Source organism: Octopus sinensis, linkage group LG16 (genome assembly GCF_006345805.1).
Source record: "Octopus sinensis linkage group LG16, ASM634580v1, whole genome shotgun sequence".
In the NCBI taxonomy this organism is placed as follows: domain Eukaryota; kingdom Metazoa; phylum Mollusca; class Cephalopoda; order Octopoda; family Octopodidae; genus Octopus; species Octopus sinensis.
Window position 1 is genome coordinate 40,772,708 of NC_043012.1, and position 17,312 is coordinate 40,790,019.

The 17,312-nt window shown below is 35.7% G+C and overlaps 1 non-coding gene across 1 annotated transcript; it reads left to right on the top strand.

Annotated features, from left to right (window-relative positions):
- Positions 1 to 14,475: 14,475 nt before the first annotated feature.
- On the top strand, positions 14,476 to 14,584 carry LOC115220639. The gene has a single exon (XR_003882567.1). It is a non-coding gene; the product is annotated as a U6 spliceosomal RNA (small nuclear RNA).
- The last annotated feature ends 2,728 nt before the right edge of the window (positions 14,585 to 17,312 follow it).

Consider the following 17,312-nt stretch of genomic DNA (forward strand, 5'->3'; position numbering starts at 1 on the left):
GTACATCAATGCTCCCATTCACGGTAACTTCAAAAGAACTTCCCTCGTCATACAATCGCTTTCTCTTAGTCTCTTTCGCTCTCATTACTTCAAAAGTTCCCGCAAGCCCATATGTAAAAAAAAAAAATTTTTTTACGGAAATCGACGGAAAGGTCTACTAGAGATGAAAGATTGCCGCGGCCGATTGGTGAAAATTACATTTTTCGGATTTTTGGCATTCTTTCGATATAACTCGACAAAATCAAAACATTTCACTTCGGGTATTTCCGTGGGTTGTGGAGTCATAAATATAACGAAATGATGCCGTAAAACCCGCAAATTTCCAAACAGAAAACAGAATCGAACGGAAATACCCGAAGTCAAATGTTTTGATTTTGTCGAGTTATATCGAAAGAATGCCGAATTAAAAAAAAATCATTGTTTATGATACGAACAATCCGAATTTTTTGCTTAAATCCAGGCAATGTCTATGGGGTGAACTATATTGAAAAGTATCAATATGGCAGAGCGAGAAAGAAACAAGGAGGGCATCAGGTAGCCGTGATATGTGCTAGAAATAACAGCTAATAGCCCTTAAATCACGCAATTTTTCTTCCTGGTTTTGCACAATCATATGAATTCCTGTGTGTAGATCACTTCACAAAAATTTTCTGAAAATTCCAAAAAGAGAAAAGTTTGTTTTAGATGTCTGAGCGAGACACAACCCCCCCCCCCGGTTATGATAGGGTTATAAGGGGGTGGAGTGCTTAAACCAGCATTTTAAATATTTTTTTTCTTTTACTTGTATCAAGTCATTTTGAATACGGCCATGCTGGAGCACCGCCTTTAGTCGAACAAATCGACCCCAGGGCTTATTTTTTGTAAGCCTAGTACTTACTCTATCGGTCTGTTTCGTCGAACTGCTAAGTTACGGGGACGTAAAGGCACCAACATCGGTTGTCAAGCGATAGTGGAGGGGAAAACAGACACAATACACACACACACACAACACACACACACACACACACCACACACACACACACACACACATACATACACACACACAGACATAGGCTTGTAAGGACTTCTGAAGTTTTAATAAATTCTAATGAATAGAGTCATATGAATCGGTCGAACAGACATGTAAATGATTTTAAAAGGGAAAAAACACCTCAACGAAGGTTTTTTTGTTTTTTTTTTGCGAAAAATCGCCCAAATTTGTCCTGTTCAAGAAGGTATGGTCTGACATGGAATAAAGGAAAATTTATATAAGACATTCTATTGTAACAAAATTGCCCGTCAATGATAGGCTATTCAGCTAGAATATTTCAGTTAAGCAAAAACTTCGAATTTAAAGAAATCGAAATTTGAAAACAAAAAAATGCTTAATCTATAAAAAAAATAATATTCGTGGCTGTGTGGTAAGTAGCATGTTTACCAACCACATGGTTCCCGGGTTCAGTCCCACTGCGTGGCACCTTGGGCAAGTGTCTTCTACTATAGCCTCGGGCCGACCAAAGCCTTGTGAGTGGATTTGGTAGACGGAAACTGAAAGAAGCCCGTCGTATATATGTATATATATATATATGCGTGTGTGTGTTTGTGTGTCTTTGTTTGTCCCCCTAGCATTGCTTGACAACCGATGCTGGTGTGTTTATGTCCCCGTTACTTAGCGGTTCGGCAAAAGAGACCGATAGAATAAGTACTGGACTTACAAAAGAATAAGTCCCGGGATCGAGTTGCTCGATTAAAGGCGGTGCTCCAGCATGGCCGCAGTCAAATGACTGAAACAAGTAAAAGAGTAATATCTCAATACGATTGAAATTTACTATAGATAAACGAGTTTGAAATAACTATTTAAAAATTCAGTGAAAATAAGAATTATATTTATAAAGACAGAATCTTTTTTATCCACAAAAACCAAATTCCAAACATTGAAGTCATAAGAGATACTGAGTTGTTCCCCTTAGAATATTTTGTTTGATTTTTTTTAAGGAAAATTCTTGCTGCAGTGGATCTCTCTATCAGCCTTCCAGAAGTCCAGAGCCTCCAGAAATCTGGGCACACCATGGAATACCGTTCATACCCTGTACCCTGCACTGAATAAACAACCCCACCTTTTGAAGTTGGTTAACTTGCATGTAGTGTGTTAATCTGTACCAGTATCTGATGAATAAAATTGTTCCTATTTCCCTTCCTTCAGTTTTCATCCTATAAACAATATACTCTACACCTGGAATAGTACTCTTTTACTTGTTTCAGTCATTTGACTGCGGCCATGCTGGAGCACCGCCTTTAGTCGAGCAAATCGACCCCAGGACTTATTCTTCGTAAGCCTAGTACTTATTCTATCGGTGTCTTTTGCCAAACCGCTAAGTTACGGGGACGTAAACACACTAGCATCGGTTGTCAAGCGATGTTGAGGAGACAAACACAGACACACAAACATATATACACACACACACACATATATATATATTATATATATATATATATATATATATATATATATATATACATATACATATATACGACGGGCTTCTTTCAGTTTCCTTCTCCCATATCCACTCACAAGGCTTTGGTCGGCCCGAGGCTGTAGCAGAAGACACTTGCCCAAGGTGCCACGCAGTGGGACTGAACCCGGAACCATGTGGTTCGTAAGCCAGCTACTTACCACACAGCCACACCTGAATTCTTAATGGATAAACAAACTTTAAATTTTGCTCTCTACTTTTCTTACTGTATTTCATATTTTATACAGGCAGGGCTGTGTGGTAAGAAGCTTGCTTCCCAACCACATGGTTCCAGGTTCAGTCCCACTGTATGGCACCTTGGGCAAGTGTCTTCTTCTATAGCCACGGGTCAACCAAAGCCTTGTGAGTAGATTTGGTAGACGGAAACTGAAAGAAGCCTGTCGTATGTTTGTGTGTGTGTGTGTCTGTTTGTGTCTGTGTTTCTCATCCCACCATCGCTTGACAACCGATGCTGGTGTGTTTACGTTCCCATAATCTAGCGGTTCGGCAAACAAGACCGATAGAATAAGTACTAGGCTTACAAATAATAAGTCCTGGAGTCGATTTCTTCGACTAAAGAAAAAGCCCTTTAATACGGTGCTCCAACATGGCCGCAGTCGAATGACTGTGATAAATAAAAAGAATATCTATTTTTTCAATGTCTCTAGAAAACCAGAAGCTCCGAAGCTCCTGGACATTTCCTGTCCCCACTTCTCCTGCTTTCCGAATCGTCGGTCCGGTACTGTGGGCAATCCTTCGGTATTGGTATACCATGTCGTTCAACCACACAACGTTCTCTCATGACGTATATAAAGAGGTTAGACTGAAATAGAGGATTAACTACGTCTATTAATCTTTTCTGCTCAAGATACTGGGCCCGAAATTTTGGGGGAAGGGGCCAGTCAATTTGATCGACTCCAGTGCGCAACTGGTACTTAATTTATCCACCCCGAAAGGATAAAAAGTAAAGTCGACCTCGGCGGAATTCGAACTCAGAACATAAAGACAGACAAAATGCCGGTAAGCATTTTGCCTGGCATGCTAACGTTTTCGCCAGCTTGTCGCCTTAGTATAGTAAGGATTGCTTTAATTTAATTTTTTTCTCTCCAAAACAACCCAACCTACCTCGTGTTTTATCGATTCATGGACGTATTTATTTTCTTATGAAATCAATTATCCATCGAAGCTTGTTATTTATCTAATCTTTTCCAGTGAAAAGAGCCTCAATTAGAGCAATAGATCATAGACATCAGATGACATCTAGGTTTATTTGGTTATCTATAAGTAAACATGGTGACAGGCGAAGGAGATTTTTGATGCTCCAGTGATTTTCGATGTTCTATTTTATATTATCATTGAAGTGATTATTGTGAATAAAGCACTTCTTCCACTTTGGTAGAAAATATATTTTGTAGGACTAACATATTTAGCGTTCCCGCCAAATCTGTTTCTTTTTGAATCAGCAACCCTACCGAGTGGACGTGACCAACCTTCTCTGAGGGAAAACCCCTACATATAGAGAAGTTCTCTTCTAAGCGGGAACGGAGACGGTAATTTTGGCTCACACAAGTGAACATTTGTGAACAGTCTCGTGGACTTGGCTACTGGTTCGCCCTTAAGGACAATAAATATGTGCATATATTTTTTTGTATATTCCTTCCTGATATATGACTTCCACAAATGTACCCTGTTTATATTTCTAGCAACTCGTAGCAGTTGTCAACATTTTGTATATAGTGAAGAATTAAGTGTACCTATAACAAATCAAGTCCAATGAATAAATAATTTTTAATCATGGATCGGTTCACGCATTTGTTTACTTTAAAGACATACACATTCCATTTGCAGCTGTTTTCCATGATTCACACTTAACCACTATATATATACACACACACACACATGTAACTAGCTTCTGTACGATTTCAGTGTACCAAATTCCACTCAGAATTCTTTCTTCAACACGAAACTACAGCAGACAGCACCCGATGAACTTTACCACCAAGTCTGCGCTATTTTGTTTCGTATACACTTTTACTATCAAATGATGCAATCGTTTCAAAGGTTGTGAAGTAAGTGCTGATTAAATATCCAGTTTACGAAGAAGAAACTGATATCTTACATTTGGGACATGTCATGATTTGACTGTGACATGTGGAGATCTATATCGGTTTTAAGATTTTGCACAAGATTAGCAAATTCAGGGATGTGGGTCAATGACACCGATCTCAGTGCTCGACTACTTCTTATTTTATCGACCCCGAAAGGTTAAAAGGCAAAGTTGACCTTGCAGATTTGAACTCAGAACGTAAAGACAGAAGCAATACTGCTAAGCATATACTCAGCGCGCTAAAGATGGAGATCAATGTTATTTTAAAAAATCTATTTATTGATGTTTACGGCGTTGATAGTGTTCCTTTTTTATTGCTGTTGTTGTTGTTGGTGGTGGTCATATTATTAGAGTTGTTATTGTTATTGTTGATATTCCTTATGTTGTTGGTAATGATGTTTATTGGTGTTTTTGTTGTTGTTGTTGGTAGTGGTGTGCTGGTAGAGGTGCTAGTGGTGATGGTGGTAGTTTTGTTGGTTTTCATGATGTTGTTAGTGTTGCTGTTGATATTGGTTGTGTTAGTCATTATAATAGGGGTCTACCCTCTCAAATGTTTTCCTGTCCAAGGTATAGGTCAGTCACTATCCATAGTTATTCCTGAAAGGACATAATTAGGCGGGGAGAGGGGTTGTGAATAAAATAGTACATCAATGAGGTGCTACTTCTGTAGTAAAAAACTAGCTTATATGGAGAATATTTCACCCATTGCATAACTGAGTACAACCAGAGAGAGAGAGAGAAATAGAGAAATAAACAGACTGATAAAGAAGGTGAGTGGAACTATCTGGTTTAATCCATTGTACAACCTAGAAGTCATGAACACAAGAAATTTCCTACTATTTGTAAAACACCATTTCACATCAGTGTACAAATACTTTCACTTCTTCAATTCACACAACATTAAGGTCAGTTACTCCTGTATGGACAGTACAGATTTGAATACTACAATCAGAAACATTTGCATATAGAACCACTATTGCATCAACCAATATGTAACTATTAGAATTCATTGCTTTATCTGCTCAGGCATCCTGAATCTCCAAAAAATTCATGGTTTTAATCCTTGAGTAAGAAAGGAAGGCAGTACTTTGCTTATGACCCACTACAGGGCCTTTCAGACTGGCAGGAAGGAGGAAGAATGTCATCCTCCAGATGGAAACCTGTTTCAAATGCTTGCAACACAGTGAATTCTATTTAAGGCACCCAAGATGTCAGATGGTGGTTGTGTCTACCATCTATGTAAGTCATAGCAGGATTTGAACTCATAATGCTATGGTATCCAGTCTGGCAGGCTCACAATTCTGCCAATCTACCCCCTTTGAATTACCACTTTCTTATCGGTCTTGAATGGATGGACAAAATCAATTTCGGCAGGGTCTGAGTTCATAGTGTAGAGAAGCAGTGCCATGATGCTTTTTGTCCGAGCCGCATAACATTGACATCCATAGATGGCACTGAAAAGAATTATGTGGGTCTAGCTACAAATATTTCCATTTCTCCTGGATATTCTGGACAGTCCCATCTACTTCATATTTATCCTTAAATCCATATTATTTTCCTAGGCCTAATTTTAGGTCTGTTTTTAAGATTCATATTTGTACTTGAAGGATTGTAATCTAGGAATTTCTGAAGCCACTGTTAACTAGAGCCTTGTTACAATAGTGAGTTGCTTTATCAAATATTTCTTTAGGTGTGGTTGTGTGGTATGAAGCTTGCTATAGGTGCAGGCATGGCTGTGTGGTAGGAAGCTTGCTTTCCCAACCACATGGTTCCGGGTTCAGTCCCACTGCATGGCACCCAGGGCAAGTGGCTTCTACTGTAACCTCGGGCCGACCAAAGTCTTGTGAGTGGATTTGGTAAGCCGAAAGTGAAAGAAACCTGTTGTGTATATACATACATACATATATATGTATGTATATATGTATATATATATATATATATATATATATATATATATATATACACAAAATAAGAAAATGGAGAAATACATCTAAATCAATATCAATTACCAGATAGTACTCAATCACATACTTTATTAAGCCACCACATAAGAAACTATAGGGTTAAACATAAAAAAAGTAGAGCAAAACAGTGTACATAAAGGAGTATACATAAAAAAGTGTACATAAAAGAGTAATGTTATACAATAAGTAGAATATATATAAGAGAATATAAATATAAGTAAATATTAATATAAATATAGATTACATCTTACAGCTGTTTCAGCCATGTAGATAAGTATGTCTCATTTTACTCATATTAGCCTTTTATGGTAGGTCAATATGTAGTTATAAATGAGACATTTACAAAAATATCATAAGGCCTCTTCGGAGATTATGTGATATAAATCAGTCTATATATATACCTATATGGGTGCAGGTACATACCCATAATACATCATATACATATACATATGAGTGCATATACTCACACTCCTATACATATAAATATACATATACATAATGATATAAATAATATAAATAATATAGATCAATAAACATACATATGTTCCACATTCAATGTTACAGTTTTTCAACTTAATATTGTGATATTACAATGTAGAAAACATACACATATTAATACCTAAATGCAGATATACAGAGTCAAGAGTACATTATATTAATTCTTATTAATTTCCAAAATGTCATTAAAGTTAGCATCATTATCATTGCCAATACCATTAATGCTACCAATATCATCATTCATATTATTATTAATAACGCTAATACTAGAAAAACAATTTATAGATTCCATTATTAGCAATATAGTCACAATAGTACTACAATACCATGTAAAGTGTTAAATATCCGCATATACATACGAAGTATGAAGTACCACATACATATATACATACTTAAATATATATCTGCACACTCACACGTATAAGAACAACCTATACTTATACCCACCCATGAATAAATATTCGCATATACATATACACATATCTAAATACGCACCTGCGTACTCATATGTACGAAAAAAAACATACACCTGTATATCCACCCATGAACATACATATACATACAAAAACATACATACACATATGCACACACCTCGACACCTCCACCCATATTCACTAAATCACAAAATATATGTCTGCCCATCAAAAGACGTATATATACATACACAATAAGTAAACAGAAGTTATTATTAATTAAGATATAAGTACATATTGGATATATGTTATCCCATGGAGGGTTGCATTTACAACCCCTATCTCAATTTGTATATATATATATATATATATATATATATATAGTAAATCCCCACCCCCCAAAAAACTAAGAACAAACACAACAAGAAAAAAACAACAACACAAGCATGTGGTACATGCTAAGTATTAGCAGACGCTCAAGGAAGGAGGGAAGGAAAAAAGGTAGTTTTACGTTTCGAGCAAAGCTCTTTGTTAGAAATAGGGGACGGAGGAAAGTCTAGGAGAAAAGGAAGATGGGGGAAAATATCCCCAACAATCCACATATGGTTACATTTATCTTTATATATATAAAACTGAGAATGTGTGTCTGTCTGTCTGTGTGTTTCCCTAAAACTTGAGAACTACACAACCAATTTCATTCAAATTTTACACATGTCTTATTTGGGTCCAAGTAGTGTCATGGGCAAAAAATTTCTAACTTCTTGCCCAAGGCGAACCCACAGCAATATCATATCTTCTCCACTATTTCAGTCTTACGTGTTAAAAGTGAATCAAAAACATCTCTCTAATATATGTATATGGATGTATATATATATATATATAATATATATATATATGTATGTATATATATATATATATATATATATATATAGATATATATATATATATATATATATATATTATATATAGATATATATATATATATATATATATATATATATATATATATATATATATATAATATATATATATATAATATATATATATATATATATTATATATATATATATATATCTATATATATATATATACACATGTATATATATAGCTGTATATGTATATATGTATATGTATAGCTGTATATGTATAGATGTATTTCTATAGATATACATGTATGTCTAGATGTATATATATATATATATATATATATAATATATATATATATATATATGTATGTATATATAGATGTACAGGTAATATGTACACATATATATGCATACATATATACACCCATACACACATACACACACATACACCCACATACATAAGTGCAGGTGTGTCTGTGTGGCAACAAACTTGGTTTCAAAACACATGGTCCTCAGTTCAGTCCCACTGTGTGGTAACTTGGCATGTGTCTTCTGCTATAGCCTGAGACCAACCAAAGCCTTGTCAGTGGATTTGTAGACAGAAACTGAAAGAAATTAATTGTATGTGTATATATATGTAAGTCTATGTGTGTGTCTTTGTGTTTCTCCCTCATCACTACTTCACAACTGGTGTTCGTTTATTTACATCCCCATAATGTACTGGTTTCACAAGAAAAAACTGATAGAATAAGTACCAGGCTTATCAAAATTTAAAAAAGCTCTACGCAGTGTCTCACAATTTTGTTTGCCCACTCAGTTGTATCTATCAATTTATCTTTGTGTGTGTGTGTGTATACATACATACATACTATATATATATATATATATATATATATATCTATATATATATATTATATATATATATATATATATATATATATATATATATATGGATTTCGTAGACAGGAACTGAAACAAATCAATCATATATATATATGTATGTATATATGTAAGTATATGTGTTTTGGTATTGGCAACATGAATGACAATGGCCAGAGACTACTTGAATTTTGTACATACCATAACCTGTGCATCACCAACACATTCTTTCCCAACAAGACATCCCACAAGGCATCTTGGAGACATCCAAGATCTTACCACTGGCATCAGCTGGATCTCATCATTACACGGAGATCCTTTCTGAATTCTGTTCAGCTGACCCGTAGTTACCACAGCGCGGATTGTGACACAGATCATTCACTAATAAGAAGGGTGAGGATTCTGCCTAAAAAAGCCCATCACTCCAAGAAAATGGGCTGACCACGCATTAACACTGCCAGAACCTTGGACCCTACACTGCGAAAATGTTTTGCTGTTTCTATCAAGGTTGCTCTCAGGAGCTACCCAACCTACTCTGCTGAAAGTAGGTGGAATTATATCAGGGAAGCTTTGTATACTACATCAATAGATACTTTCGGCATGAGAGAAAGGTAAAACCCAGATTGGTTCAGTGCTGGGGTCTCAGAGCTGGAAACAGTTATCGAAGCAAAGCGTGCAGTTCTGATGCAATACAAGAGTGATTCTTCTACAAAGTCACTCGAAGAACTCAGAAAGGCAAGAAATAAAACCCAGCTGACTGCCAGACGCTGTGCAAATGGGTATTGACAGGAAATCTGTCAGAGTATCCAGTCAGCTGCTGACAGTGGCGACTCCCATGGGATGTATGCCGGTTTAAAGAAGGCCATTGATCCATCCGCAACCAACTCAGCCACTCTGAAATCAACTACTGGGGATCTCATCAAGGACCAAAGCAAGCAAATGGATACATGGATGGAGTACTACCAGGATCTCTACTCACGAGAGACCACGGTAGCTGAGGCTGCAATCGAGAGTGTCAAAATCTTGCCAGTCATGTGTGAACTTGACAGTCTGCCATCTATAGCAGAGCTCACCAAATCTATTGACTCCCTAGCAAGTAACAAGGCTCCGGGAAAAGACGGCATCCCCTTAGAGATCATCAAAACTGGCAAAAACACCATCCAGCTTCGGCACATTCATGAGCTTCTGTGTCAGTGCTGGTAAGAGGGTACAATCCCTCAGAATATGCGGGATGCTAACATCATCACGCTTTACAAAAATAAAGGTGACCGTGAGGATTGTAACAATTACCGTGGAATATCTTTTCTAAGCACTGTTGGAAAGACCTTTGCTCGCATTATCCTGTCCAGGCTGCAATTAATTGCTTCTTGAATTTATCCAGAATCGCAGTGTGGCTTTAGAAGAAGCAGATCAACTATTGACATGATATTCTCCATACGCAAACTTCAGGAGAAGTCCAGAGGGCAGAAAATGCCATTATATATGGCCTTCATTTATCTGACAAAGGCCTTTGACTTGGTAAGTAGAAAAGACCTTTTCATCCTGCTCCAAAAAATCGGATGTCCACCAAAGCTGCTGAGGATCATCAAGTCTTTCCATGATGATATGCAAGGCACCATACAGTACAATGGTTCAACATCAGCCGCCTTCCAAATAAAAAATGGAGTAAAGTAAGATTGTGTCCTTGCTCCTACATTATTTGGCATCTTCTTCTCGCTGCTGCTGTCAAATGCCTTTGAGATATCAGATGATGGAGTGTTTCTGCACAGTAGAAGTGATGGGAAACTGTTCAATCTCTCGCATCTGCGTGCCAAGACCAAAACCAGAAGCGTCCTGATCAAGGAGATGCTATTTGTTGATGATGCCAATCTGGTATCACACACAGAAGAAGCCCTACGAAGGCTCATCAACTGTTTTGAGAAAGCATTTGGCAACTTTGGCTTAGTTATCAGCCTCAAGAAGACCAACATCATGGGTCAGGCTACATCGGACATCCCAAACATACATATTGGAGACCACAGAGTACAGGAGGTGGAGAAGTTTACCTATCTTGGCTCTACCATCACCTACAACCTATCCCTTGATGCTGAGCTCAATATACGCATTGGCAAGGCAGCTGCTGTGATGGCCCAACTCACCAAATGCGCATGGGACAACAATAAGCTAACCAAGACCACAAAAATGATTTACCAGGCATCTGTACTTAGCACTCTACTGTATGGAAGTGAGACTTGGACGCCATACACACGCCATACGACGCCATATGTCGCCTAAATATCTTTCACCTGCGCTGCCTCCGGAAAATCCTTCGCATCAAATGGCAGAATCATGTCCCCAACAAAGATGTCCTCAAGCAAGCAGGAATACCAAGCATGTTTGCACTCCTCACACAAAGACGTATGAGATGGCTTGGACATGTTAGTCGTATGGAAGATGGCAGAATCTCCAAGGACATACTCAACGAGGGCTTGCTAGGGGAACTAGGTCTGTGGGAAGACCGTTCTTACGATACAAGGATGTTTGCAAAAGGGACATGAATGCCTGCAACATCAATATTACCAACTGGGAAGCAGTTGCCAGCAACCATGGAGATTGGTGACGTACCATAAAAGAGGGAACACAAAGGAGTGACATAGAGAGAGAGGAGAAATGGAAAGACAAGAAAAAAGACGTCAACAAGAAAGTATGACATTACAACCAGCCAGGCAAAGTCTTCGCTACATTTGCGGCACCTGCCAGAAGGAGTGTTTGTCCAGGATAGGACTACACAGCCACAGCAGGAGATGTATTAGGACATGAAATGTAAAAGCCGGACTAGATTATTTTATGCACAACTCCATTGTCTCCCGAGACAAAAAGGATGCCAACAACAATATATATGGATTTCGTAGACAGGAACTGTAACAAATCAATCGTATATATAAGTATGTATATATGTAAGTGTATGTGTGTGTCTTTGTCTCTGTGTTTCGCCCTCATCACTGCTTCACAACTGCTGTTCATTTATTTACATCCACATAACTTACTGGTTTCACAAGAACAAACTAATAGAATAAGTACTTGGCTTATCAACATAAAAAAGCACTAGGCTGTGTCTCATATTTTTGTTTGCCCACTCAGTTGTATCTATCAATTTATCTTTGTATGTGTGCGTGTGTGTGTTTGTATCTATCTATCTATCTATCTATCTATCTATCTATCTATCTATCTAATATATATATATATATATATATATATATATATATATATTAAGGTATGTAGAAAAACAACATGGACAAGAACGTATAACTCTTAGAAGACGATACAATAACACGGACAGGACATTCGAAACCCTCAGTCTTCAGTCAAGAACCGGATCATCGTAGTAATTTCGGCTGATTAATCTATATATATAACACCCTAATGGGACCCTTAACTCCCAAATTTTAGTCATTTCTTTTATGATCCAAAACTATGTCAAAGGTACTGAATGGATCTTTATGAAACTTGGAAATTATATTCTATGCATAAGGGCCATAACTCCCATGACAATTCATATATTTTTGCTGTTGAGGAAATTTTAACCATAGATATTAGACATAAATGAAGTAATATTTATAAAATTTCAACTTTTTACAAGTCATAAAGACCCCTCCATGGGGACTTAACACCCACAATTTTGTCATTTTATCTAAGCAAAAACGAATACAGTTGTGCTCTTGGAAGCTGTAGGGTTACCCGAGCATAAAAGTTGGGCATTATTTCTAATTCAATGGTACAACAGTGTAACAGTTTGGCTTTGACATCATTTACATTGTGATTCTGCAATGTGGTGCATAAATTGTCAAGTAACGAGGGGCATCTTTGCCTCCACTGATTCAGTTGCAAAGTGTTGAGTAAAATTATTTGATTGCAGACCTCCATTCAATCTTTTTATTATCACTCGGTCACACATAGTCCCCAGATGATAACATTGATTTCAAGGCCTTCCCAGATGAGTGACTGGTTATTCAAAGACATTTATAGATTGTATATTTATTCTGTCCAATTACATATCAGTATAGTGGGCATTTGCAAACTCCAACTTTCATTTCTTCTTAGCTCTTACGTCACACAGTTGTTAATGTTTATTTCAGTTGGGTCACGCCCTTTCAATTGCTATAGATTCGTAATGCATCTTACGGCTGTGCCTGTCACCTGGATGGTGAGGAATCCTACATTGGGAGTGGTAATGACTACGGTAGGGTATCTGAATGCTTATTGTGATCATTCGTCTTTTGGTTTCTTGTAGCTTTGCTCTCTTTTACAAACCCAGTGAACATATATTTCCTCTTTCAAAGAAATTCAAACAATAGATATAAGACCCAAGTTAAAAAGATTCTCTACAATTCAGCTTCCCTGGTTGACATTAAGATGCCCACCCCCAACAGGGGCCTTAACTCTCACATTTTAGAGCTCCATGACCTTCATTTTTTAGGAGCAAAATCTTTTTAACAAGTTCAATAAGACTGGAATTTTGGAATATGCGCATAAAAATCAGTATTATGGGATACATGTGGCACGATTACAATTTTTTAGGCTGTGTAAAGAGTGAAATAACCCTCATCTGCAATTTTGATGAAATTCGAAACATAGATATTCCAGTTCATTTCAGAAGATTTAACAGAAAAGTCTAATTCTCCAATTGAATGTAACCGGGCAACGCTGGGTATCTCTGCTAGTATATATATATATATATATATATATTTACTGGAGTAAGCACATAAATGTGAAACAAGGTGGGAAAAAGAGTACTCAAATACCAGAGGTAGAGTAATCTCTAGACATTTTCAACCTGACCATAAGTTTTATAGAATATTTAATAGAAGAACGCTTAAGATCAGATATAAATGTTTTCTGTATGTACATATTTGTATTTTTTATATACTGGTACTTGTGTGTAAATATATCTTTATATTTGATATGCGTAAACTTAAACACAAACCTTTGGACTAAATTCAACTTTGACATGGAGTTTAAGTTGCTACTCTGGGTTTTTTAAATTGAATTTGTTTGAATACATGGATGTATTAATTTTAATATCCATATAACAGAATCATAAACATTGTGAAATCCAATATGCATATAACAGAGACTTATATTTTGTGGACCTAACCCAGCTTAGACATATGGTCTGGATTGAATATTTTGGATTCTAAAATTGAATTTGTTCATGTTACGTGGATGCGTTGAGTAATATCTAGATTATATTTGTATGATTAATATACTCATACGCAAATATTTTGTTTGCGGCAATACATATACTAAAATTGGAACGATACAGAGAAGATTAGCATGGCCCCTGCGCAAGGATGACACGCAATTTCGTGAAGCGTTTCATATTTTTAAAAACGGTGGTGTATCAGCATGGCCGCAGCTCTGAACTGAAACTTAAAATATATATGTGTGTGTGTGTGTGTGTGTATGTGTTGTGTGTGAATATTTATACTTTGTACCTTGTATAGTGAATTTTTGTTACGTTAGTAAACATGAATATAGTACGTATAATCTGTTTAGGATTTTCGTTAAGACATTAATACTGTTGGTACAGTTAAACGTGGTAGTGTATATACATTAGAATGTATTTACTTGACTATATGACGCATGTTATACCCAATGTAATGTAATATATAGTTCAATGTTGTTATTTATGTATTTTGCGCATGTGAATTGTATGTACGATTTGTCTATGTATGTATATGTATATGTATGTATATTTGTATATATTTTATATGCATATATATATATATATATATATATATATATTGATAAAACGGTAAGATAACAAAAGAAAGAAAGAAACCTCAATATTATGTAAATAGAGGAAATTCTCTATACAATATGTTACATTACTCGGTAGTCAAGATAATACTCTGAGTTTCAGATGCCGAAGTGGAAATCCACATTTATTTACGGTATTTTTTCATAACGTTTTCAAATAGCCAGATAACCAAAGATGGTGTTGTGGATTTCCACTTCGGCATCTGAAACTCAGAGTATTATCTTGACTACCGAGTAATGTAACATATTGTATAGATAATATATATATATATATATATATATATGTATGTATTTTGGATTTTTGTTTTATTATTTATTTGTATATATTGGATAATAAGTGCAGCATGTTTTGTATATCAATATTATTATTATTATACTTTTCAAGTTAATTATATCCTCTGGCGAGGCCTATGGTTCTTTTAACATATAAGTATAATTTTTAATGCCTAAAACCATTATATACTGACATCAATAGGCAATATAAGTTGAATTGACCTTTGACCATAGGCTGAAACAACTGTAAGGAGTAGTTTATGAATTTCAATAATTTATAATATGACTATTAAAATATGTATTTGTATTATTTTTATTATTATATTACATATTGATTTATAATGTTTTGTTTGATTTTGATGTTCCCATTTGTATAATTAATAAATAATGTAAAATTGTAATATATATATATATATATATATATATATATTATATATATATATACATATGTATGTATACATACATGCATATATATATATATATATGTGTGTATATATATATACACCCCCACCAATAGGTCTGCACTCTAATAAATACAAGTATCTCTAAGCAGACGGCCAGAGGAAGAGAGAGAGGGAGCAAACGGCTGCTATGATAAAACTTCCCCCTACTGTCTCTCACTTTGTCACTAGCTCATTTCCTTTCTGACAAACATCACTCTGTCTATCTCTTTCCTACTACTACAATGACAAGAACATTCTACACACTTATACAAGGAAAAAAATTAACTCTTGATTATATTATACACACCTGCCCGTCGTGGTGTGGCCATACATATTAAGTAACGGCAAATAAAATATGTTATCTACAACTTCGACCACTGTCCTTATTCTTCAACATAAAAAAAAAAAATATTCACATCATCTTTCGTTTCTTCAACATCACGTCTGTTACATTCTGCTAACCACATTGTTACAGTTGGTGACCCCTACGCTAAAACATACTACAATTGGTGACACCGATGCTACAACGCTCCGCCGTTACACACACACACACACACACACTTTCTTTCTCCGTCTTCCATTCCTTGGACTTTTCCTTTTTCTATGTTTCTGACGAAGAGCTCCGCTCGAAACGTTAAATCCTTCTTTCTTTCCTTTCCTGAGCGTCCAATAACACTATACTTGTTCCACGTCCTCGCGTTGTTGTGTTTTCTCTTTGTTCGTGTTTGTATCAACTATATATATATATATTATATATATATACATACATACACACACACACGCACACACACACTATATATATATATTTCTTTACTGCCCACAAGGGGCTAAACATAGAGGGGACAAACAAGGACAGACAAAGGGAGTAAGTCGATTACATCGACCCCAGTGCGAAACTGGTACTTTATTTATCGACCCCGAAAGGATGAAAGGTAAAGTGAACCTCTGCGGAATTTGAACTATATATATATTTATATAATATATATATATATAGTATATCATATATGTATATACATATATGTGTGTGTGTGTGTATATATATATATATATATATATATATTATATATAGATAATATATATATATTTATATATATATATATATATATATTATATATATATATATATATATATATATATATATAATATACATATTGTAATATACATATATGTGTGTGTGTGTATATATATATATAATATATATATATATATTATATATATATATATATATATATATATATACATATTGTGTTGTGTGTATATATATATATATCATATATATATATATATATATATAAGTAATATATATATATATGTACATACATATAGCCTCCGTGTACCAATCCAATCAGACTCAGAGGCTTTTGTCGTCCCGAGGCCACAGAAGATGACATTTGCCCACTGTGCCACGCGGTGGAATTGAATCCAGAACCATGTTGTTCGGAAGCAAACTTCTTACAACACAGCAACACCTACGCCTACGCACGCACGCACGCACACAATACACACACACACACACACACACACACACACACGATGAAACGTGGGAGATTAGATGACCCGATTGGATGACCCGATTGG